The following is a 25,153-nucleotide window of genomic DNA, read 5'->3' on the forward strand; positions in this document are numbered from 1 at the left end:
GTCCCCAGGCCATAACATATAAAGAACTGGTCATCTGCTTCTTTTCTGAGTGTCCAAGCAACATATAACTAAGCACCTACTCTTCCATCTGGTTCCTTTAGACATTTACTATCTTGCAAGCAAACACTCTAGATTTTACAAAAGCCACAGAGATGTGAAAACTGTTATCACCGATGATCCTATTTCAAAGGGTTAAGGACATGTCAACATATGAACATAGGGTAGTTTAATGTATATTTGGATCCCATTTAACATGCCCTAGAATAACCAGCACATTCAATTGTAATCTGCAGCAGTCAGGCAAAACCTACATCTAGAACAACCACACTTGGCTTTGGGATTTCCCTCCACACTCATCCAGCACTCGGCTACCAAGTGTTCTATAAATGTCGCCTCGGAGGTAGCTGGGCACATTCATATCCAGAGCAGTTTCTGTGATCACATGGCCCTGTCCTGCTGAGTTGGGCACCATCTCTGCACATCTTCCCTTTTCTTCAGTCCCATTTCCATTTTCTGGTTTGCTATCCTACACAAGGCACTGACCTGGACTTTGCAGAGTGTGGAGAGGAGTGTGAAGTGGATGAGATACAGGAGATTAAAGAACAAAGAAAAGGGTAAGATACGATAGGAAAGACTTCATGAGATGGGCTTAAGAGTTCATTGATCCAACTCTTTTTCCCTGAAGACATAACCTTGGCAGAGGAGAGGTTCTAAGCATCAGCTATATTGGGTCCCAATTCTGTCCACTTGAACAAATCCACTCCATATTCCTCTCTGTTATTTATCTAGCACTAAGGACACATTTCATGGTCAAGTCAAGACAAGCACAACAGTCCACTGTACATCTTTTAAAGTCTAAATAACACCACGGGGAGGATACCAAATATTCAGGGCATATTCACTCCTTAACAAAAATATACGTCTCCTTTTCTTCAAAGACACAGTCGAGATAAGGATATACCAACCTACATGCATAAACAGAACACTGAGTATGGCAGCTGGCAGCTGATTTATGGCTAGCTCAACATTTCTCTTTTTCCTTGACCTCCTGTTACCTCTTCTTCCACTCGCAAGAAGCACTGGCCCACCTGAGGTCAGTCCCCACAGCCTCCTACCCAAACCTGGACACACCCAGCACAGAAGGGCCTGGCCCGAGGCCCCCGCCAGACTTGCAAGCTCTTCTGTTTCTCCAAGGTAGAAGTAGCTCACCCTCAAATTAGAGTGGTAAGATCTGAGTCTCAAATTTGTGCTTTAAGTGGGCAAGTAGAGGAAACAGTTTCCTGAGAACAGCATATCAGGCTGATCAAACTTAAGGAAAGGAAACGTTTGCTCTTCTAAGACCCAACCTCTCCACTGACTCACACTGCACTCCTGAAGTTGCCTCATTTCCTCAAGAGCAGAAGCTGGCTATCCATCTGCTGAGAACATAGTACATATTAGGGAATGCTATTTCATAAATACTTTATGCTCTTGGCTATATTCGTATACCACCTTTACCATTATTTTCTTAACATATTTTGATTGACCATAAATAGAAGCATAGTCCTAAGCAATCATATCTTTGTAATCACAGCTTGATGTTCCAATTCTGTGTTTTCATACTCATTAAAATAAACACATGACTGTTAAAATAAGAAAAGGTAATTGTCCCTCTATCACCTATGGTCATCTGGTTTACCATCGGGAATGTCCAGACCCACTTTGGGAATTGCCTTCCGATGCTACAGTTCTGATTATCACAGGAGAGGTTTGAAACTGCAAGAAGGAAGGGAGATGTGGTTCAGGCTCAATGAGGAAAACACAATGTAGCAAGATACATGCAATTAAAACATGTCAGAGAACAGCAGGAAGCACACATTCAAAGGTTTTTATGTAGAGATAAAAGAGCTAAGCTGATCCCTGGAGGGGCAAGTGTGTCCATTCTGGGCTTGTTTTTTCTGAGCCAATGAGTAAATTGTTGTTTGTATTTGAAGAGGAGTATTGGTTTCTCTCACTTGAAAAAGGAAGATGAAAAGGATTCTACATGACTCTTCTGTTTCAACTAGATGGAGAGGGCATTCTCCTTGAATTTCCATCAACTTGTTTTCTTTCGTTCATAGTTTTTGGGTTGTCAGTTGAAAGAATTGATGGTGTTTTGTTGTACATTTCAGAACATATCCAAGTGATGTAAGTTTAATGCCACCTGAATCAACTTATAAAGAAAAAACCATGGAATACTACTAATTTGTGAAGTTCCAAACTCAATCTTTTCTGTGTTGGGGAACCAACATTTTAACTAAAGTTTTCAAAATATGCTTTAGGTCATAAATGGTCTTTTCTCAAAGTATTGCATCAGAACCCTTACCTTTCCCCAGAAGAGCATCTCGGTCATAAGTCTTAATGTTTTCCACACCATAAAGGGTGCATTAGCTCTGGGGGAAATGATAGACTGGCAATATTTGTTTCCGGTGGCCTAACTCTGCTTTTGAAATACTGTCTCCAACCCTCATGATTCATATCCCACTTCTCAAGGTTGTTGGAAAAGTTCATCATCGTGACAAAGATATTCACAGGAAAGGCTTTGACATCTCTTACCCCTTAGAAGGTAGTGCACCAGAGTTCCTCCTCCCTCTTCACGTTTGCAGGCTATACCCTCACAGAAAGGGTGAAGTGAGCAGCATGTTGGAAAGAGTGTTGTCTTTGGAGTGAAGAGAGTTGGGTTCGAATCCTAAGTGAGTTGTGTATCTCGGGGGAAGCCAACTTTCCTTCCCAACAGAGCCACTTGCCTGGTATTGAAATACTAGCCATTGAAATACTTTGCATTCATTATAAATAGTAGCTGCCTCAAGCTTTCTGGGGGCACCTTCTTAACCCCAGAAGGGGGTTTGTGTCGCAGCCTTCTTAACCCTTTCTGGGACCAGCTCTTCTAAATGGTCAATGCCTGTGCTTTTCTGGTGGTTAAATATTTCGAATATCCTTCTTGTTCTCAAGCCTCTGTGTCCTAATCTGTATAATGGGGCTATTATGGTGAAAGAAAAAACTGAACATGCCCAATATTTAGTAAACATTTAGTAAACGATCAACAAATGCTAACTGCTTTTACTCTTCATGTCAAAGGGATTTAGGCTTAAATCTCAGAGACCTTTCTTCCCCACCAATTTGAATAAGTGTTTCCAAGCCCAGGACTCAAAAGACACTCCCATAGAACAAACAAACACTTATACACACACACATGCTGTAGGGCTCTTGTCACAACTACTTTGTAGCCAAAAGATCAGAGGGTCCTGCTCACGTCTCAGTCCTTGACATTAGGCAAACATGACGATATCCTTGAAAATACATACTTCCATGATACCGCGTCTTACTCCTGCCTGGTGCTTCCCTTCCTGCCTCCAAACTCCCTTTCAGGGGCTGTCAGATCGATTCTGCAGCCTGTTTGAGCAAGTTGATTAGGGCCTGAGGGAGCAGCTGGGCTCTGCCATAGACTAACGAGGAGGGGGCCAGGCTGCTGAAGGCTGGGAAAGCCACCTTCTCTTTCCTCTTCAAAATATGTGCTGGGGGGAAAAAAAAGACCATTTTTGCTCAGTCTTGCAGTTTTCTAATGTCCCCCAGTTATTTGAGCTGGAAAGTTTAAATCCAAGATTATGCCATAAACGTCATTTTTTCAATCAGCGTATTTTAATTGCATAAATGTTCTTCTTTGTCTTGAAGGGAAAACATGATGCAGAGTTCATTGCAAAAGGATGTTGCCTTGATTGGGGGTAATGAAGACTTTCTGTTCAAATACACCATATCAGGACCAGAAAGCTAGATAAGACTTATCTTTTCAAATCGCTTCCAAAAATTAAAGAGCTCTCACCCTAATCTGTATTTTTCAAAATAAAGCCTAAATAGAGGCTCAATAAATAAATAATCGGTTTGTATTTTCTCTCCTTAAATATTCTTTTCAAACTCTAAAGCGAGTTTTTACAGATTTTACCTGTATTGAAACATTGAAGGTATTAAGAAGGAGGTTTGGTGGGGTGAGGTGGGGCAGTGGAGGTCTCCTCTCTTGAGAAGGGACCAGCATTGTCAGGATACTGGAAGGGTACTTTGAGCTCTCTCGCACATCCAAATTTGCCATTGGGTTATAAAGCGTTTCCATTTATTTTAAGAAAATGTGGTTTAGCTTTCATCCATTAAAAATATTGTTTAGACCATGCTGTGTGTTGAATTGCATCCCCAACAAAGATATGTTTGAGTCCTAACCCCCGACATCTGTGAATGTGACCTTATTTGGAAGCCGGGTCTTCGTAGATGTAATCCAGTTAAGATGAGATCCTACTGGATTATGGTGAGTCATAATCTAATGATTGGCCATGTAGAGAGACAGAGACAGGGAGATCAGAAACACAGGGGAGAAGGCCATGTGAAGACAGAGGCTGCAGCAGAGTTATGCCGCCCAAGCCAAGGGATGCCAAGGATTGCTGGCAACCACAAGAAGCAGAAGAGGCAAGGAAGGATTCTTCCGTAGAGCCTTCAGAGGGAGCACGGCCTTGCTGACACCTTGATTTCAGACTCCTGCCCTCCAGGAGTGAACAAATTTATGTTAAGTCACCAAGTTTGGTGATTTGTTACCCTAGCCCTAGGAAACTAATATACACCTCAATGCCTAGGGTTCAACAGGTAAAAAAGAGGATAAGACTGCCCACCTTTTTGTGGGAACAAGACAACATATCTGAGGCTCCCGAACAGGTCGAAGTAAAACTGCCTTTGAAAGCCCCGTCTGGTGTAAGCGGGGCTCTGCACTGCAGTATCTCTGCCCTCCCGTATCTGCATCTTGTTCCCCACATCCATCTCTCCCGATTTCCCCCAGAGCATTTTTAGCTCCTCGGATTCTCTCTAACCTCCCAGTCCTTCCAAGTCACAGGACTGGGAGATGCAAATTGAAAACCCAAGCACAATCCCTGATCTCCCACTGATCAGCTCTGCTTTCACGAGGATGTTGGGAGGTATCCGTGAGCGCGTTGGCACATTTGCAAATCAGGAACAGGAATATGAACCCCATATGGTTTTGGAGAGTTTTCCATGAAGTGATTTATGTTAAAATCCTGGCATCTAATAGTTCCTTGATAAAATTTAATTTCCCTCATTTCCCTTCCCAAGAGACAAACATACTGTGAATCAAAGATTGTGAGAAAATAAGTGTAGAGAAGCCAGGCAGAAAAGAGAGGATTAGGAATCCCTGAGGACAGAGATGGACCCTATCATGGGCCAGGCATTCTGCTAAATCCTTTATAAGAGCCAGTGAATCCTCACCCATACTCCATAAAGCAGATGCCATTGTCTCCCCAGTTTTCTGAAAAGAACCTAAGCTTAGGGAAGGGGTTATCAACCCAACACTATTGACATTTTGGACCAGATAATTCTTTACAGTGCAGGGCTGTCCTGTGCCGTTGTAGGACGTTTAGCAGATCCCTGGTCTCTATCCACTAGATGTCAGTAGTACCCCCTCCACCAGCAGGGACAACCAAAAATGTCTCAGACGTTGCCAGATCTCCCCTGGGGGGCAAAACTACCCCAGTTGAGAACCACTGGTTTAGAGAGATTCAGTTACTAATTCAACATCACAAAGCCAGTACAACCTAGGATTTCAAAACCCATTCTTGTCATTCACTAACAAGAATGACAGAGAAAACAGAGACAACTCGCTTTTCCCCTGTTCCAGTGTTGCCCCAGTAACACTGACTTTCGATGAAAGCAGTAAGGGATGCTCTTTAAACTCAAACCGCACCCTAGGACAGAATGACACAAGGGTAGAGGGCTTAAATCAGGAAGATTTCTCACAAGTGTCAAGTTAGGTGATGAAGATACACTAATCTCTCCTTCCACAGTAATTGAATTTTTAGATGATCTCATGGTCAACTGCAACAAAGTCATCCATGCCCAGTATTCCTTGTAGCTAGATGTGGCCATATGATGCAGATCTGGACAATGGATGTAAGTGCAAGTGATGCAAGCATCTTCTCAAAGGACACATGCTCAAAAGGAAGGCATATGCTTCCCCCTTAATCGCTCCTCCATCATGAAGCTTGGCAGCTGGATACATGGTGAGCCATCTGAGACCATGAAAGAAAGGACAGCACCCTAGAGATGGCAGAGCAATGAGACGGAAGCTGCCTGGACCCTGACAACTTTGCAGAGCAGAGCTACCTGGCCACCTTGGACTTTACACAAGGCAGAACTAAGCTTCCATGTTTTTTCAGCCACTTTCTTCTTGGGTGTCTGCCATAGGTCGCCGAGGCAATAGCTATATCTCTCTGTACAAGGTGAAAATGCCTTCAGAATGACACATTAGACCTTCTGACGTTAGCATTTAATAGGCCCCAACCTTGACCCAAGCAATTATTCAGCTGTTGACTCCTGGCCACCGATGCAAAGGGCTGCACATCTGAGTTGGCAGAGCAGCAGTGCGGAGTAGTGTGGAGACATAGGCTTTGGCATTGAGTTGGCCAAGTTCAAATTTCTGCCTTTTATTCAAAGCTGTGTGACTTTAGGCAAGTTACTTGATCTTTTTATGCTTCAGTTTCTGTTGTTATAAAATGGGGATTATAATTGTACCTATTTCAGGATTTTTTCGCGTGGACTAAATAAGTTAGTATATATGAAGCACTTACAACAATTCGTGGCACAGGTAGTAACCAGTCAACAAATATTGCCCTCCATTATTTCTCATATACTGTAATTTAGGGAGAATAGAAAGGCCTCTTTTATAAACTTTCCTATCTACGTTCAACAAAAATAGAACCTGAGACAAGGATTTAGGAACAGGCAGTTTATCTGGGAGATGATCCCATGAAGCCCAAGTGAGGAAGAGGGGAAACAGAGGCAAGGAAGGGAGAAAATCCAGTAGGGGTGCATTAGAGTGTGAATAACCACTTCGGGAAGCTGACTCAACCCTACTGGGGATGCTCTAAAGAACAATATAGAATACGCCTTAGTATTGCCCCACTAGGAGCAGGGGCTCTGAGATAATTATCCATTCTCTTCACCCTTCACTAGTTCCCTTCTTCCAGGTTGTGTCTGACATCTGGGAGCAAGCTCCTGAGGTTCAGAGAAAGTCATCAGGTACAGCAGATGAGAGATGCAGCTACTTGAGGTGGGACAATGTCAGTGCTCCGGCAAGACTTCTGGGACCGCCAGTTTACTCAGGTGGGCCAGAGGATATGTGGGCAAAATATCAACAGTGTCTGCTACTCAGAGTCTTCTTGCTGGATGTTGTTTAGGATGCCAAGGCAAAGAGATAAAACTAGTCTTTCTATTTCTAAGGAAAGAGACTAATTAGACACCATCCCAGTTTGTCCAGTGGTTTGTCTTCTGGATTCATAAGATCTGTCATCTTATATCAAGGTTTCTTATGAAAATCAGAAAGGTCATAGAAAAGCTTCTGCTTAATTATGTTTTAGCAGAATTAATCAAGACCATTGGCAACCATGTGGCTAACAAGCCATTTAGGGCCATTCAGGCTCCCTGGGTGCTTCCTGAAACAAGTTTTCAAAAAACACCTTTAGCTTTAATACATATGGAGAAGGACCTGTGGATTGGGAAATAGTTTGACAGGAGCAAAATTAACATACACAGACATGAAAATGTAACAGTTGAGGCAAAATGAAGAAAATCTGCCTGGTGTGCTTTCCAAGACACTGGATTCTCCGGCAGAGGAAAAGATAGTGTCTACTACGTGCAGGCACCGTGTTAGACATTTTACAACCATTATCTCATTTGGTCCTCAAAGAGCCTTTTGCAGGAAGAAATGCTGTTTCCACATTACAGATGAGATAACCATGGCTTAATGAAGTGATCCGCCCAAGATCACATAGTAAGAAAAGTCAGCATTCACATCCTGCCCATTCTATCTCCAACTTTCATGTGCTTTCCTGGGTTTTCTTACTCCTGCCTGTGTACCAGAATCATTTATATTAAAGTAAGTTTCCCAAGCCTATTGAATCAGTCTCTGAGACCAGGCCTAGAAAATGTCTGTTGTAAATTTCCCCAGGTAATTCTAATCAGTCACATTTCGAAACATCTGTTCATGATACTTTCCCCCCACCCCCCCCCCGGATGTTTCTGTAGTCAGAGGGGTGAAATTGAAAACAAAAAGACTGTAGAAAGAGCTGATTTAAAATCAGTTAACATCAGAGGTGTGTCCAGATCCTGCAACAAAAAAGTATGCTCTAATACAAGAAATGGCAAGCATCTTGTGTAAAGGGCCAGATGATAAATATTTTAGTCTCTGTCACAACTACTCCACTCTGCATTTGTGAAAGCACTCATAGACAATACGTAAAAGTGAGAGTGCCTGGGCTCCAATAAAACTTTATTTATAAAAATAGGCTATGGGCTGAATTTGGCCCATGGGTCATAATTTGCTGTCCCTGCTCTAATGGCAGATGCTTCTTGGAAGTGTCTTGGGCAATTGGATATCTTCTGATGATAGAATACCACTCCACAAGGAAAATTTTATTTGTTTACATTCATGTCCACAAGATTAAGTTTATATTCATGAACATAAAAAGAATAGACCACTATATAGATACTCTGGTTTTGTTGGCTGACTTAATATTTGATGTGAATCATGTACAATCAAATAGGCCATAGTACCAACCATGGCAAGATTTGATGGAATAAATTGGCTATGATTGAATTAATTAGAGTTAAAGAATGTTCTCAGATTCTAGTTTCAGAAGCACCAGGGCTTCTTGGCAAAGACCTACTTATTTCAAACCATGAAAGCAGCTCTTTTGCCCCTTTCCTGTTTGCCCATTTCTTTTTCTCTCTAAGCTTAAAAGAACCTAATTATAGGAATGAGATCACTAGGCAACATTTAACCTAACTCCTGACCTGTGCTCTACTGGATGCACACAATATCTTGCCTAACCTGTTGATTCTTTCCCTAGATTAAAAAAGCAGGAAAGAAGAATTAAGTAGTTAAAATTACTAACTCTCTACCTCTAGCAGCCCCCGTAGCAATCCTGCAGGCAGACCACAAAAGGACAAGATAAAATCTGAAGAAAGATCATGAGGAGTCAGCCAGCCTGTATGCAATGGAAAATGACACAGAGCTTTATCTCCTGACTTGATGATTCACTGAGAGTCTTTCCCCTTTTTCCCTTTAAAAACTGACAGGCTGAGCAGAATCTTTGGAGTTGGTTTTGGGGACATGAGTCAGCCTTCTCCCCAAATTGCTGGTCTTCTAACTAAAGCAACTTTCCTTTCTACCAACACTTGCCTCTCAAGTATTGGCTTTTGAGTGGTGAGCTGCTGAACCTGAATTCGGTAACAACCAGAAGAATCTTCACAATTTGGAGGACTGAACAGAGAGACAATAGACTTTGCTCTTGTAAGCTCTGGATGACTGGGAACAAACACTTAATCTTTCTCCACTTTATGCCTTACTTTTCTCATTGGTAAAATGAGGCATTTGATTAGACTCGTTCAATCCTTTTTCTTGCTGACCCTCACGCAGCTGATGCTAAACAGGAAGGTTTAAGAAGACAGGTCAGGACATGACAAAGGGAAATCTACTTAAAGAATAATATGGATTGAGATCATCTGTTTTACAGGATATAATTTCCTCACTTTCAGCCTTCTTTCCATTACAGAAGCCCTTCCCTGCATTACATCCATTCTCCAGAAGAGCCTTTGTAAACACCTAGACTCCTCAAGGCTGGGCTACAAAAGGAAGGAGAAGAGGATATCAGAGTGAAGCTACCAACAACCCACAGATTGTTCAACAACTAGAGCTAACTCTCCAGATGGTAGGGTCATTCTTGCCCCAAAGAGTTCCAGTGGGAGAGACTAATGGTATAATAGTGTTTTACACATAAATACATATTATACACATATAAAATAATAAGATTAGTGCTAAATGGAGCTACTAACCCATTTGAGCCTGGTCAGGCTGGGAAGAAGACTCTAAGGTCTCTTCTGACTCAAAGTCTGTGATTCTGGAGCCCACAGTGGGTAACACTGTATTTCCAACTCTGACATTGGCAACAAGGGCTAATATGTTGGAATTCCTGGTTTCCTCTTGGCTGTCTAATTCAAAAGAGAGGAGCACACAAAGGAAGTTCACTTTTGAGAATCTATCCTAAGAAAGGGTGTTTTAAGCATCTTAAATTTTGTTTCAAAATCCTCATCTATAGAACTACCTACTCATTTATTTAATTGAATTCTTCTTGGTGCTCTTTCTATTTTCACCCCATGGCACTTCGTGGGGTAACAATGATATTCTCAGGTCTTTGAAGAGTGTTCCTTCCCAGGCTGGGGCTTGTAGTGTTGTGTAGACAGCATTTGACTCTGAAGGCTGGTTGGGCTCTACCTCCCTGCCCCACCGTGCTCCCTGCTTCATTCTATCACAGCCCTCACCACTGGGCATTGCAATTACTTTTTTTAGTAGGTTTGATTTTCATCATAATACTGAGGTTCCTGAAAGATCTTATTGCTTTGTTTTGGTATATCAAATAAAAATATAACTTAGGGCTTTCCGTACACAGAGTGTTGAGAAGGTCAATTGCAACCATCATTTGGATGTCTTCTGTAATTCCCAGGAGATCGTAAACTGTCAAGAACATTCAAGGAGGCTCTTCTTCTTCTTCTTTTTTTTTTTTAAGATTTTTTAAAAGTCTTTATTGAATTTGTTACAATATTGCTTCTGTTTTGTGTTTTGGTTTTTTGGCCCCAAGGCATGTGGAATCTTACCTTTCTGACCAGGGATCGAACCTGCACCCCCTGCGTTGGAAGGCAAAGTCTTAACCACTGGACCACCAGGGAAGTCCCAAAGGAGGCCCTTCTGATCTTTTGTCCACAGGCCACAATATTCCTTTAGGCAGGACTCTGCAGTGTCTGCTCCAGTCCTGAGCTCCAGGTCTTTACAGGTGCAAATTTAATAAATTTGCAGAGGAAAACAGATATTGAAGGACAAAGAGTGATCTCCCATAATGCTCATCAGCTATTTCTTAATTTTCCAGTTTTAGACATTACCTTCCTTCTAGGAATTTAGCTCTCATTTTCCCTATATGCATGTGTACACACACACACACACACACACACACACACACCTTTCCCTCTCTTTATCTCTCCAATGTAGTTATACAGCAATATTTGATCTACTATGTATTTAGTATTTATCAGACTGATTTGTGTAAATGTTATTCATAGCTTATTAGGTTTCCCTTCTGAAATTTTTTTGTTTTCTCTCAAGTTAATAATGGCCTTACATTGAATCTGCTTAATTTTCTATGCACTCATCAAAAATTCCTTTCCGAACCCCATGGGATCAACACATCCATCAGTTGTTTCTCTGTTGGAAACCCTCTTCCACAGCTCTTTGAGTTTCAGCTTTCTCTGGACATGATGTTTTCTGAGCCTGCTGCAAAACCATCCCCCCCAGATGTCTCTTCCCATCATCCTGGGAATCCCTTCCTTACTCTGCTGTGCTAAATTCACTCTTTGCAGAATCTCATGTCTCCCAGCTTCTAATCATACTCCATTTTTGTTGAGAATCACATCCTTCTGAGAAAGGAGCTATGATAAGGGGGATTTTTGAGAGATATTAAATGGCTGAAAATGTCTTTATTCTTGCACCACATTTGAATAATCATGTGTTGGATATAGAACCCTGGGATGGAGGTAATTTTCCCTCTGAATTTAAAGTTGCTCCTTCATCACCTGGCTTCCAGTATTGCTGTTGAGAAGTGTGATGTCATTCTGATTCCTAACGTTCTGTAAGTGCATTGGTTTCTCTCTTTGGAAGATTTTTGGATCCTCTTTTTATCTCCAGTATTCTGAAATTTCATTCTAATATGCTTTGACCAAGTTCTCTTTTTTTTAGTTCTTAGTATTGTCTTTAAAATCCAGGAAAATTTCTTATGTTATTTTCATGGTTTCCTCCCCTCATTCTCCTCGATTCTCTCTCTGGAACTTGCCTCTGCTTTTTACACTTTCTTTGTCTCTTTGTTCTACTTTCTGTGGCTTTCTGTGGTAAAGCTTCAACTTTACCTTCCAACTGTTTTATTGACTTTTTAATCTGTCTAGTATCATTTTTTTTTAATTTTCAGGGGTTCTTTCAATTCTGAATATTCCTTTAAAATCCTTTCATGGGTATAATATCTTGCCTTACCTTTCTAAGGAACTAGTATTAATTGCTGTGTTGTTGTAAATTTTCTTCTATTTACTGCATTGTTTCATTTTCCTCTGGGATTCTTTTTAATTGTTTATTTAGGTGCCTATTTTTCTTATTAGATGTCAGATGATCCTCAGTTGTCTGTTCATATTTGGAAGTGAGGCATTAAAAACCTGCCTGGGATCTCTGTGTATGGGCAAGTTTACCAAGTAATGGATTTCACCATAGAATGACAGGACTTGGACCTGGCCATTATTAGGGACCTCTCCCCCCATCTATTTGTATCTGCAGATTTTTTTTTCTTGGGCTAGCTAGTTTCTACCCAGAGAATACTCCAATCCCCCATCAGGGGCTATAAACTTGCCTGCGAGCATTCTTAGCACAGCTGGAGGCTGAGAATTTCATAGTTGAATACTGTAGATTCCCACTCAATCTACATTTTTCTATTTTTTTAGTGCTCCTATCTTTTCATATCTTATGTCTCAGATCCCAGAGTCTACAGTCCATCTGGCTTAACCTCTGCTTAGAGTAAACCTCCAGTGTTCTACCAGTGGAGCAGGATAGTTCCCACTTAGAGAAAAGATCTGGGCTCTTCCTGCTTCCATGAAGACCTTCAACTACACATCCTGCTCTCAGCTCCTCGCATTCCCTGCCTTCAGTGCTACCTGATGCCCTGAATTCCTTTCCAGGGTTCTATAACATGCGTCTGTTTTCTCCTTATCTTTACCCCAGCAGGCACTTAAGGTTCAGTTTTCTCAGTCACACAATCCAGTTACCAACAGTAAGTCTGCTTTTCAGCTTTTAAAGATGCATTGATATCTCCCATTTGCTTTAGTCACCTCTCTCATCCTCTTGGACTCCATGGTTTTATGCTTTTTTATCCCTTTACTGTTACTTTAGTTAGACTTGGAAAAGAAATGATATAAATACATGTATTTGATTTGTCCCATTCAAGTTGAAACTTGCAGAAATAAAATTTTTAATGGTTCCATAATGTTCATGAGTAGATGCCTTATGTTTCCATAACCATTATCCAGTTGTTGGACACTTAAGTTGGTGCCCATTTTTTCACCAACACTAAAAACAACACAACAGTGAATCTCTATGCATAAAGTTCTTTCTACCTTTGAAATTATTATTTGAAAGATAGATTTCTGGAAAAATAATTAATGATCAAATTCAAAGGTTTCTGCAATTACTTGCAAAATAGTTTCATCAGGGAACATACCCACCAGTGGAGCAGGAGAGTGTCTGTCTCACTAGCGTGACCCTTGAAAATTGTTCCTCTTATTTTAAATCAAGGTCATGTTAGAATAGAGGGCTTTTCTTTGTATCTTTAAAAGCAAGACTTCCCTCCATGGAAGGAATCAAAGTGGAATCCTGAAGGGAACAGCAGGAAGAATTACCTGAACAGCATCCAAGCTGCCTTAAGGGACAGGCATCCTGAAATCAACAACGTACAGAAAACAAATACTGTTCTGGAAAGAAGAAGGAGCTAGTTTTACTTTACTTCTTTACTTCCTAATCAAGGTGAGAGGCTGTTTAGGAAAGTAGATGCACTGTTTGGAGAGCTATTACAGGGTTTCCTGAATTTTGAAGCAATGTCTAGAGGAGCCTAAAAAGACAGAAGCCTAAGTACCAGGAAAGCACAGGGTGAGGTGGGCAGAGCAGCAAGACGATGGACTTGGGAGCCAGAGAGACGTAGATGAGTGACAATATGTTCCGCCTCTGCCTCCTGGGACTCAGTTTCCTCATCTGTGCAATGGGAATACTGACACTCTCTGTGCAGGATTGTTATAAGACGTAAGACAGATAATGTTGGTGAAGGCTTCTTGCTCGGATTTCACTTGTGAAGCTGAATGATGTCTTTAGCTCCTTTCCTTTCCCTCCAAAAGGATGTTTAGATTTGCAAAAAAAAAAAAAAAAAAAAAGCCAGAAACCCCACTTGTTTTTCTTTTACATCAGAGCTTAGAATATAAATATCATTGATCCAGTGATTTTTTTCAATTTTTAAAAACCCCAAACTATAATAAGCTAATATCTTAAAGAGTTTGTGTTTTCTTTCCCCTCTCCTGCTAAGAGGGAAAAGATTTTACCTATAAACTCAAGATTTGCCCCCAGGTTTAGATGCTCTCAGGTTATCATGTGTCGCTGAGTTTGTTAGTTGGCTACCCCTATTTGTTTTCTGTTTTGTATCATTTTGATATACATAGTGAATGAAGTAACAAGGCACAACATGATGGCAAGCTGGTGTTTCCTCTCAATCACTCAGAAAACCCCAAAGTTGGTGAACCAAGAGTGTTGGTAAAAGCTAGAACTTATATAGCTTAAATCAGATGTGGCCTTAAAAACCTCCTGTTAAATTACAAGTGTGTTATTTTAAAAGTAAACTGTAAGTCTACTATAGCAGAGAAGGCAGTATTTTATCAAGAAGCTTCTGGTAGACAGCCAGATCACTCAAGCACAGTGAGGAAACTTGAAATATATATGGCCAGATTAGATACTATCACAGCCAGAAAGATAATGGTGCATTTCCAAGACTAGCCATACTCCATGGACACCCAGGGGTTAACAGAGTTGGATGTGAAGGAAGCTATTAAGAAAGACAATTTATATGAGCAGTAAAAGACACTAACTCCTGGCATGTGATATGATAGATGGGCTTGTTGGAAGATTTATATGACTAATCCTGAACTGAGGTATAATATTCAACTGCTTTGCCAGCTATGGTCTACTCAACAGTAAACTTTTTGCAAAATCAAGATAAAATTTATATGTACATTTCACATACATGCTAATTTCTATGGTAGTGTATCTTGTATAGTGGCCTCTTAGCGAAAATTAACAGAAAATTCAGGAGGATTTGTCTCATTAAAGCAATAAATAAAGTGCTCCCCATCTACTGCTTTCCCATACCCCTGCATCCTCTTGGTGGGCAAAACTCCTGGGAAGGGGTTTGTTTTTTATTGAATTAATTAATTTTTTTATTGAAGTATAGTTGATTTACAATGTTGTGTTAGTTTCAGGTGTACAGCAAAGTGATTCAGTTATACATATACATATATATATGTGTGTATATATATATTCTTTTTCAGATTCTTATCCCATATAGGTTATTACAAAATATTACAAAATAGAGTTCCCTCTGCTATACAGTAGGTCCTTTTTGTTTATCTATTTTATACATAGTAGTGTGTATATGTCAATCCCAAACTCCTAGTTTATCCCTCCTTCCCCACTTTTCCTGTTTGCTAACCATAAGTTTGTTTTCTTTGTCCTTCAGGGGAAGGGGTTTTGTAAAATCTTTCTACGTAGATTTACGTGTAGGTTCCTCTATATGGGCATAAATTAGTAAGATGGCCATGGCAAGAGGGTGGGAGGAGAGAGAAAGTGAGAGAGGGAAGGAGGGAGAGAGGGAGGATGGGAGGTATGGAGGGAGGGAAAAGAGAAAGAAAAAAAAAAAGAAAGATTTATCCACTAACATATAGCCAGAAATGTCTGCTGCTATCTCCCAGACCCTTGAAATCTTAATAAGATTGGAACATTTATTTTATAATCTATAAAAATTGCAAAGCTTTCTGCCAATATTTCAAAACTTTGGGGGACCAATTTCCTTCTTGTGGCTTTCTGTGCCTTTAACATGCAGCCTCTGCATCTTCATCCAGAGGTGAAATGTGAACTCGCTCCACTGCAGCAGTGCTGACCTCAACAAAAGCTCACACAGAATCTGAGCGCATGTGGATCGTACACGTTACTGAGTATTTGGAGGGGAGCCGGGGGAGATGGAGAATGGGTTTGCATCATGGAAAAACACACAATTTTAAATTGAACGTTAGAACAATTTTTTGTTTTTTAAATCTCTTTTGGCCGTTTCAGCGTCACGGAATTGTCACTGTTCACCCCACTGCCTGCCAAGGTGCTCACTGGCTTCTCTTTTGTTTTTGTCCCTTCTCACAATCCTTCTGCCCATGCTTAGATTTTTTCACTCTTGCATATGACAACCCTGTCCTCTCCATCCCTGACTTCCAAAAGTGACCAGAGGCCAGGTTTACACATCCAAACCCATCATATCAGACAAAGTCCCTGCTTCCCTGGAGGCAGATGCCCCACAAAATATTATATTCTTCCCAGCCCAGTGAGACAGCTCGCCTGGCTGGCTGATATCCAGTCTCGGCCAAGCCGACAAGCCACACATAACAGCCCCGCTCCACCCAAAACACTGACGGGTAGCTGCTGGCTCCTTCCCCTGGCTTCTCTGTTACCCACGCTTTCTCATCCTGCCTTGCTCCTCAGCCCCAGGGCACCAGTCTCCCCCTTCACACGCATGGACCATCTTTCTCCTGTGACTTATATAGACCCCATGACCTCAAGCTATCCAGTCCAGTCTCGGTGTCCCTTGTAAACACATTCCAGCTGCGAAAATCAACTAGGCTGAATTCTAAACGTGCAGCTCTTAAAGAACTTTAAAGATGATCGGATTCACAGTCTGTTCCCATGCTTCTTAAAATGATTTTTCCTTCTTTTTTTTTTTTGCCTCTCCAGGACTCTCCCACCCCACTTTACCTGTATCTGTATCTAAAACCCTCAGGTCAGCTCTCTGTTCAAATACATTCAAAGTCCAAAGCTCCACAGCCCTTTTCTTCACTTTGTTTCCCTCCTCCGTCTCAGGTTTCTTTGTTTCTAAGCATTTTTCCACCTCTACCACCTCAAATCCCAGCAACTCAGCAGGCAGCAAGAACTCTTCCAAAAAGGTGGAGGGGGGACAAATAGGATGGTTACCCATTCCCCATTGGGTTTTTGTCTTCAGCCTCTTTATCTCCTAGTCTCAGAGGCTTGGCCTCTTCTCTTAGCCCAACATCAAGGCTCTATGCCCTTCACAAAATCCATTAAACTAAGGTTCAAATCATTAGCAAAAGAAACATTTCCCTTTCATTTTCTGAATTTAGAGAAGATGGGTCATTTTGAAATACAATGTCCTATCTTGTCGTGCAGAAGAAACGTGGTGAGGGATTGAGGAAGAAGGCAAGTGGCTTGTTTGTATGATTTTCCACTGGTAATGATCCTCACATTTGGCAGAAGATGAGGACCTTTCATAGGTGCTCTGAATCCCTGGGCAAGGGCCTCCTAACAACTACAAATTGCTCTACAGGGTGTGTCCTGGCTCCAGGGGCAGGCCCAGAACGTAAAAGCGTGCTATAGAAGCTTAACAATGGAATGATGAAGTCTTCCTAGGGTGGTAAAGGGATGAAAGCGAGACAAAAGGACATCCTAGAAGAAGGCACAATTGAGCTGGTTCTTGAAGGATGAGATTACCAGGTAATAAAACTTGGGACCAGGTTACTGCGTAGAAAGGTAATTTGGGGGGAGAGGGGTATATGGGGGCAACAGATCCCACAGGATGGCTCACAGGTCCCACGTGTACTATGTGGGCTTTTGTGGGCTTCGTATGTTCCTGGACATTTGTCTGCTCCTGTCAATAGAGCCCTTGGGGAAGGCAGCTCAGGAGTCACCCTTATCTGGTCCCTCATGTTTCTCCCTGCCTATTTTTAGCAAAAATGTGCCCATGTGATGAAAATATGGAGAACTTTGATGGGTGAGTGTGTCAACCGAATGTGGTCCATCAAGTTTGCTTTTGTAAATCATATTAGAATCAGTAATGTTGATTTTAGAACTGGAAGGGGACTCGGCATGCATCTGGTCCTACTCTGCCCTAATCTGGCTTTGAAGATGGGCAGACCTTGTTGGAAACGCTACACTCCCACCTCCAGCCATGAGACCCGAGTTAAGTCATCACCTCCCTGAGCCTCAGTTTCATTACCTGTGCCATGAGAACAATAACATGCAATTCAAAGTGTACTGTGAAGATTCAATAGGATAATGGATGTCAATGGCCTAGCACAGTGACGGGCACAAAAATAGACACTCACAAAAAATGGAGCACATGATCATGATGCTACGGCCTTTTAAAATGTGAGATAACTGAGTGCCCATGAGATAATTCATCTGCCTTCCAATGAATACGCATTTAATCCATTCTTCCTAAAAAAAATTTTTAAAGATGTGTTCTTTAAAGGAAGGGTTGATACAGTGGAAGTCAGCTCTCTGTAATCAGTCTCTTCCGCGATGTGGTTCTCTACTCCACAAGCAGAAGCAGTGAGGTCTTGGGGCCCAGGACTTTTCCTCCAACTCTGGAACTGTGGCAGTATTGAGGAAATCACGAAGCAGGCTGGAACTTCCAAGGATATTTATTGCAGTCTAAAAAGACACACTGGTCTGCCTGCAAAATCTCTATTCTTGCTTACTGATAAGAACAAGGGTAAAGTTAGACCCAAGTCTTCATGAAACTCCACTGAGAAATACAATCCTCACCTCCTAGAGTTTCTCATGCAGAAAAGCCCTGTGAGCCCCCAAGGAGTGAGGAAGGGGGAAAGAAACTGACGTAGTAACGGGATCTTGCAGGGAATTGAACATGATCCTGTGTCTTTCAACATCTCTCCAGGTCTACCAAAGGCTCTCACAACCTTTCAACCCCAGGCTGGGCTGCATTTTATTAAATGAAATGTATCCATCTCTCCGTCACCCCCCCGGCGTGTACCCAGCGGCGTGCTGTGTGAGACGGAGCCCCTTCCTGAGCCTTCTTCCCGGGGAGACTCTTCGTGAGGCAACACCAAGGGGGCAGCACAGAAATCACCGTGATGTGTGTTTTATTTGGTCGTTTGCACACTGTCTTTTTTCATAAGGAATTTAAAGCAGGTTTCAGCAATAATAATAATAAGTAAACAAACAAACAAACGAACACACTACCACGGCCAAAATAGTTTCTATAGAAATAAGAATTGAAGATTGAGACCAGCAAAAATGTAAATAGAAGAATTCAAGATGGGGGAGGGGAGGGATCATCATAAGCCATCGACACCACCACAGTCATCCCAGAAGCATTTTCAAAAGTCAGTGTGCATGGTCACCCCTTCCAGTGGGCACCCTTTTTCCTCTCTGACTCTGCCTGCTGCTTTCTCTTGCCTTTGGGAGCTGGCAGCGGACACTGCAGTGTGGACAGGGGCCGTGGATGCTCCGCCCTCTTGTAACTCACTGTGTGGCTTGAGGTAAGTTGCTTGCCCTCTCTGGGCATCAGCCTCCTCAGCTGTGAAACGAGAGAAAAGATTAAAAGAGGGGAGAGACTTCCCTGGTGGCACAGTGGTTAAGAATCCACCTGCCAATGCAGGGGACACGGGTTCGAGCCCTAGTCTGGGAAGATCCCACATGCCACGGAGCAACTAAGCCCGTGCACCACAACTGCTGAGCCTGTGCTCCAGAGCCCGCGAGCCACAACTACTAAGCCCGCGTGCTGCAACTACTGAAACCCGGGCACCTAGAGCCCGTGCTCCACAACAAGAGAAGCCCCCGCTCACTGCAACTAGAGAAAGCCCGCGCACAGCAACGAAGACCCAATGCAACCATAAATAAATAAATAAATAAATAAATGTATTTAAAAAAAAAAAGAATAAAAGAGGGGAAAATGTCCTAACCCTTTTCCCCTCCCAACAGACACAGGAGAGGAAGAATGAAAGGGCCTCCGCCTTCGTTCTCCACCCCTCACAGGATGCCGAGGCAGCAGGTGCCCGTGTGTGGAGTTCCGGGCTTCCCGCTAAAGAAGAGGCAGCAACAAGGGTGGGCTGGCCGAGCTAACAGCCCACTTGTGCCTCAGGCCCCGCCTTTTTATTCTAAGAAGGATGGCGGGGAGCAGCGCTGTCCAATAGAAATTACGAGAGTCACGTAGGAATTTTAAGTTTTCTAGTAAACACTTAAAAGTGTAAGAAGAAACCAGTGAAATTAATTTTAATAATGTTTACTTAACCTAATATATCTAAAATATTATTTCACCATGGGGTCAATATAAAAATTATTACTGATATATTTTACATTTCTCTGGTACCAAGTCTTCAAAATATGGTGTGTATTTTACACTTTAGAGCACGTGGCAATTTAGACTGGCCGTATTTCAGGGGGTCAATAGAGTAGCCACCTGGGGCTGGTGGCCACCATACTGAGTGAAGGCTTCTGTGCTCTAAGGGACAAAGAAGGAACAGTGCCTTGTTACTGGGGATCTGGGGCCCCCAGGACAAGGGGAGGACACAAGCCTTGAGGATGTACCAGGGGTGGAAGCTGGAGTCCACTCTGAGATATGACTCCAGAGACAGCGAGATGGAGGTGATTCCAGGGGACTGAGTGAGAGTCCCTGAAGCATGAAATCAATCCAGTTGAGGCATGTCTCTGAGGTCCACTGGGAATGGAGATACCTGAAAGGATATTGAAGGAGCAGCTTCTGACCCCTGCATTATGTAGCAAAGGAGCATGACCAGCACGGGCTGATGCCTTAAATCACCCACATGCACACTCACAGTATTACAGTGTGCAGAAGGCCCAGAGCAAGGCCCATCCAATGGCTGTTATTGGGCTTCTCGTGGACCTTGGTGTACAGGGACTCTGGGCCAGAGTTGATCGATTTAGACAAATTTAGAAATGTGACATTTTGTCCACCTCAAAAGTTACAGAGTAATTTATATCTGTTGTATAGGTCTTAAAGTCTTGTCCTATATTTTTTTTTCTTTTCGTCCACAAAACAGAAAGCTGGATGTTGACACAGATCTAGGAATCATATTCACAGGGTTCATTCCCATTTGATGTGGACATCAAGTCCTGCCCTGCCTCCCCTCAGGAAACCACCTAGGATTTGTCCAGACACCAAAAGCTTCGCGGACAATTCTCACTCAGAGGTCTTCCTTCCAATGGCTCCATCTTCTTCCTGCTGCTTTTATCTCATACAAGATGAGGAGAGTGGAGCCACACACAGAGCAAGGGGTCCTCAAAGACTCACAGAGAAACAGCCATGATCCAGAATTCCCTCCCCTCCACCAGCCACCTACTGCAGTGGCTGGCATCTGTGCAGAGGGAACAGTTCAGGCAAAGTCATTCCTCCGTTGTAGCCAGAGATCTGGTCCTAAAACCCCGTAGGGAATTCTCCACTGGGGAATTCTCTCCTGGGAACCCCCAGGGAATGCTGAAATTCCTTGATATTGACCCCTTCAGCTTAGGGCTTAGATTAGTGGTTTTCAGACCTGGAGTCCCAGATCATTGTACATCAGGGCCCAAGATGCCTACGCATGAGAGCAGGGCTGCACAAACTGGACTGTCCATGAAGATCTCCTGTCCCATTAACATGCAACAGGCCCGGGGTGGATGCAAGATTCTGCACCTATGACAGTGTCCTAGCAATTCTGATGCCAGTCTTTGAGTAGCAAGGAAGTCAAGTGCATCCCATGGAATAAAGAATTTGTCACCTCATCTCTCTTTATGGTCCAAGCTCCACTACTTCACATCAGGACCCAGTTGTGCCTTTGAATGTGTCAGAGTGATTCTGCCCAGGGACAGGGTTGGAGAAGGTTGGTAAGTTTAGTAGCGTTACTGCAGACCTCAGTGGGTCACAGCTGGAGGTCACATCCATAGGACACTTGCCATCCCACTGGCTCCACCCACTGACCTTTCTATCATCATTTTGCCCTACCTCCCCACAGACTCCTGGGTCACGGCTGAGGTCTTCTCTGGTTTTATGCAAAACAGCTCCACCCACGTTCAGACCCACTTTGAGGTCTGCCTTTCTAACCCATGAACTTCCTGAAGTCCTTCCTAAGAGAAGGTCTGGTCAATGATATTCTCTATCTTGTATGTAAAGTAGAGGTGTTCTTATGGAAAGAGAAAAAGAGGGGGAAATGTGTGGGTGTGCTGAGTCTCCTGTAACACCAGTGGCTCTGAGTTGACTCTGCAGAGCCCCCTAGAGGTGGAGAATGCTTAATACCTACTTCAGATGGTGCCAGCCTCTGGGCTAAATACTCCCTACCAGGGCTGCATTATAACTTCCATGAATTCTAGATACTTTACCTTCATGTGCCCCTTCCTTCATAACAAATAATAATAGTAATAATAATATAAAATTATATTTTATGACTGCATTGGTATAAACATGAATATGTTAATATCATGTATTAAACACTTACTTCCCCCTAAAAGTTCTTTTTTTTTTCCTTCTGGTTTTACAAGAAATTAAAACATTATGTTGGACCCCTAATATTTAAGGCTGTGCACCCTGGGCAGGTGCTTACAATATCTAATGGTAAGGTTGACCCTGCTTCAGATATATACATCTATTTAATACTCTTAACAACCCATTTTACAGGTGAGGAAGCAGAGCAGATAGAGACTGTTACCTGACCTGTCACAAAGTAAGTGATGGAGCTGGAGTCAAACCCAGACCACCTGGCCTAGTGCCCTAGTCATAACCACTGTGCACACCACCTCTCTCCTTCAAATGTTTCAGAACAGCTCTTGGGTCCTCATGCCCTTTTATCCAATAAACTCTCCCAATTCTCTCAAACACAGGACTGCATAGCGTCGTGGACACAGAACAGAAATATGGACCAAATTTTGGGTTTTGTTCTATTTTTGCCCCAAATCAGCTGTTTTAATTTTCCTGAATCACTAACTCCCAATGAGTCTTGGTTGTTCTATCTACCAAATTGGCACAGTGATGCCTGCCATAGTAATAATACTTACAGGGTCATGGCACAGATCATAGTCGATATGGAATGTTGGCAAATATTCCTAGCCATTATCGCTGTTAATAAATGTTAGTTGAATTGAATGTCATGCTAGCTGATTTGCAAGACATACTAATAACACTAAGTGTACTAGTGAAAACTGCCATTGATTCAGCACCTACTCTGAGCCACACGTAACACTGCTCATATGACCAACATTCTCTCTTTAAATCTTCACAACTGCCCAATCAGATGTACACATCACATTTATCCCCCTGGCATCACAGGTTAGGAAATGAAAGTCCCTAGAGGTTAAGGAAAGCTTATTCGAAGACACACGGTCAACAGCAGGGCCAAAATTTAAACGGAAGCCTGTGCCCTCAGATCTCTTCACTAAACCCCACACTGTGTTAGGACAGTATTTTTATTTCATAAATTGAATATCTAACTTCCACTTAGGGCCTGCAATACACAGCTCTGTGTGCTTTCCATGAAATGAACTCACACCAGCCCAGGAGCAAAGTCCTATTATCGTGCCCAAAGGAAAGTGAAACATAGACATGGAAGAAACTCACTGTCTTAAGTCAGCGTCCCCAACAAGAGACACTGCAAGGGAGGATTCAAGTGCAAGTGATTTACGAAGGACTGCTTTTTGGAGAGCTGGAAGAGGGTGGGGGAAGTAAGGCAGGGCAGGAGAGGAAGACAAGCAAAAGGTAAGAAATCAGGCAAAGTCTGGAGGGAACAGCATCTGCCTGATCTTGCACTTACACTCTGGGGTGCAAGTGAACTCAGAGATGTGCCAACCCAAGACAAGAGAGCCAGGCCTTCACACTCCTTTGTCATTGGCTAGGGGTCCTCCCAGGGGGTCTACAGTGAAGGGATTCAAGGGGATTAGGACAGAGCACCGACATTGCCCCGGCACTTGGCAGAGACACAGCTCTGAGCATGGAGCTGGGATTTGAACCCAGCCAGCCTAGCTCCAGCGTCTATTATCTTAACCACTATTAAACTTCCCTTTAAGGAATAAAGGGAGAAAAACTCTTAGAGGAAAACATAGGCAGAACACTCTAGGACATAAATCACAACAAGATCCTTTTTGACTCACCTCCTAGAGAAATGGAAATAAAAACAAAAATAAACAAATGGGACCTAATGAAAGTTAAAAGCTTTTGCACAGCAAAGGAAATTATAAGACGAAAAGACAACCCTCAGAATGGGAGAAAGTATTTGCAAATGAAGCAACTGACAAAGGATTAATCTCCAAAATTTACAAGCAGCTCATGCAGCTCAATATCAAAAATACAAACAACCCAGTCCAAAAAATGGGCAGAAGACCTAAATAGACGTTTCTCCAAAGAAGATATACAGATTGCCAACAAACATATGAAAAGATGCTCAACATCACTAATCATTAGAGAAATGCAAATCAAAACTACAATGAGGTATCACCTCACACCAGTCAGAATGGCCATCATCAAAAAATCTACAAACAATAAATGCTGGAGAGGGTGTGGAAAAAAGGGAACCCTCTTGCACTGTTGGTGGGAATGTAAATTGATACAGCCACTATGCAGAACACAATGGACGTTCCTTAAAAAACTAAAAATAGAACTACCATACGACCCAGCAATTCCACTACTGGGCATATACCCTTGAGAAAACCATAATTCAAAAAGAGTCATGTACCACAGTGTACACTGCAGCTCTATTTACAATAGCCAGGACATGGAAGCAACCTAAGTGTCCATCGACAGATGAATGGATAAAGAAGATGTGGCACATATATACAATGGAATATTACTCAGCCATAAAAAGAAAGGAAATTGAGTTATTTGTAGTGAGGTGGATGGACCTAGAGTCTGTCATACAGAGTGAAGTAAGTCAGAAAGAGAAAAACAAATACCGGATGCTAACACATGTATATGGAATCTAAAAAAAAAAAAAAAAAGGCTCTGAAGAAGCTAGGGGCAGGACAGGAATAAAGACAAAGATGTAGAGAATGGACTTGAGGACACAGGGAGGGGGAAGGGTAAGCTGGGATGAAGTGAGAGAGTGGCATGGGCATATATACCCTACCAAGTGTAAAACAGATAGCTAGTGGGAAGCAGCTGCATTGCAAAGGGAGATCAGCTCAGTGCTTTGTGACCACCTAGAGGGGTGGGATAGGGAGGGTGGGAGGGAGATGCAAGAGGGAGGGGATATGGGGATATATGTATATGTATAGCTGATTCACTTTGTTATACAGCAGAAACTAACACAACATTGTAAAGCAATTATACTCCAATAAAGGTGTTAAAAAAAAAAAAGAATAAAGGGAGATAGCAAAGTATTGTATATAGGATGGATAAACAACAAGGTCCTACTGTATAGCACAGGGAACTATATTCAATATCCTACAATAAACCATAATGGAAAAGAA

This window comes from Balaenoptera ricei, chromosome 5 (assembly GCF_028023285.1).
Source record: "Balaenoptera ricei isolate mBalRic1 chromosome 5, mBalRic1.hap2, whole genome shotgun sequence".
In the NCBI taxonomy this organism is placed as follows: Eukaryota; Metazoa; Chordata; class Mammalia; order Artiodactyla; family Balaenopteridae; genus Balaenoptera; species Balaenoptera ricei.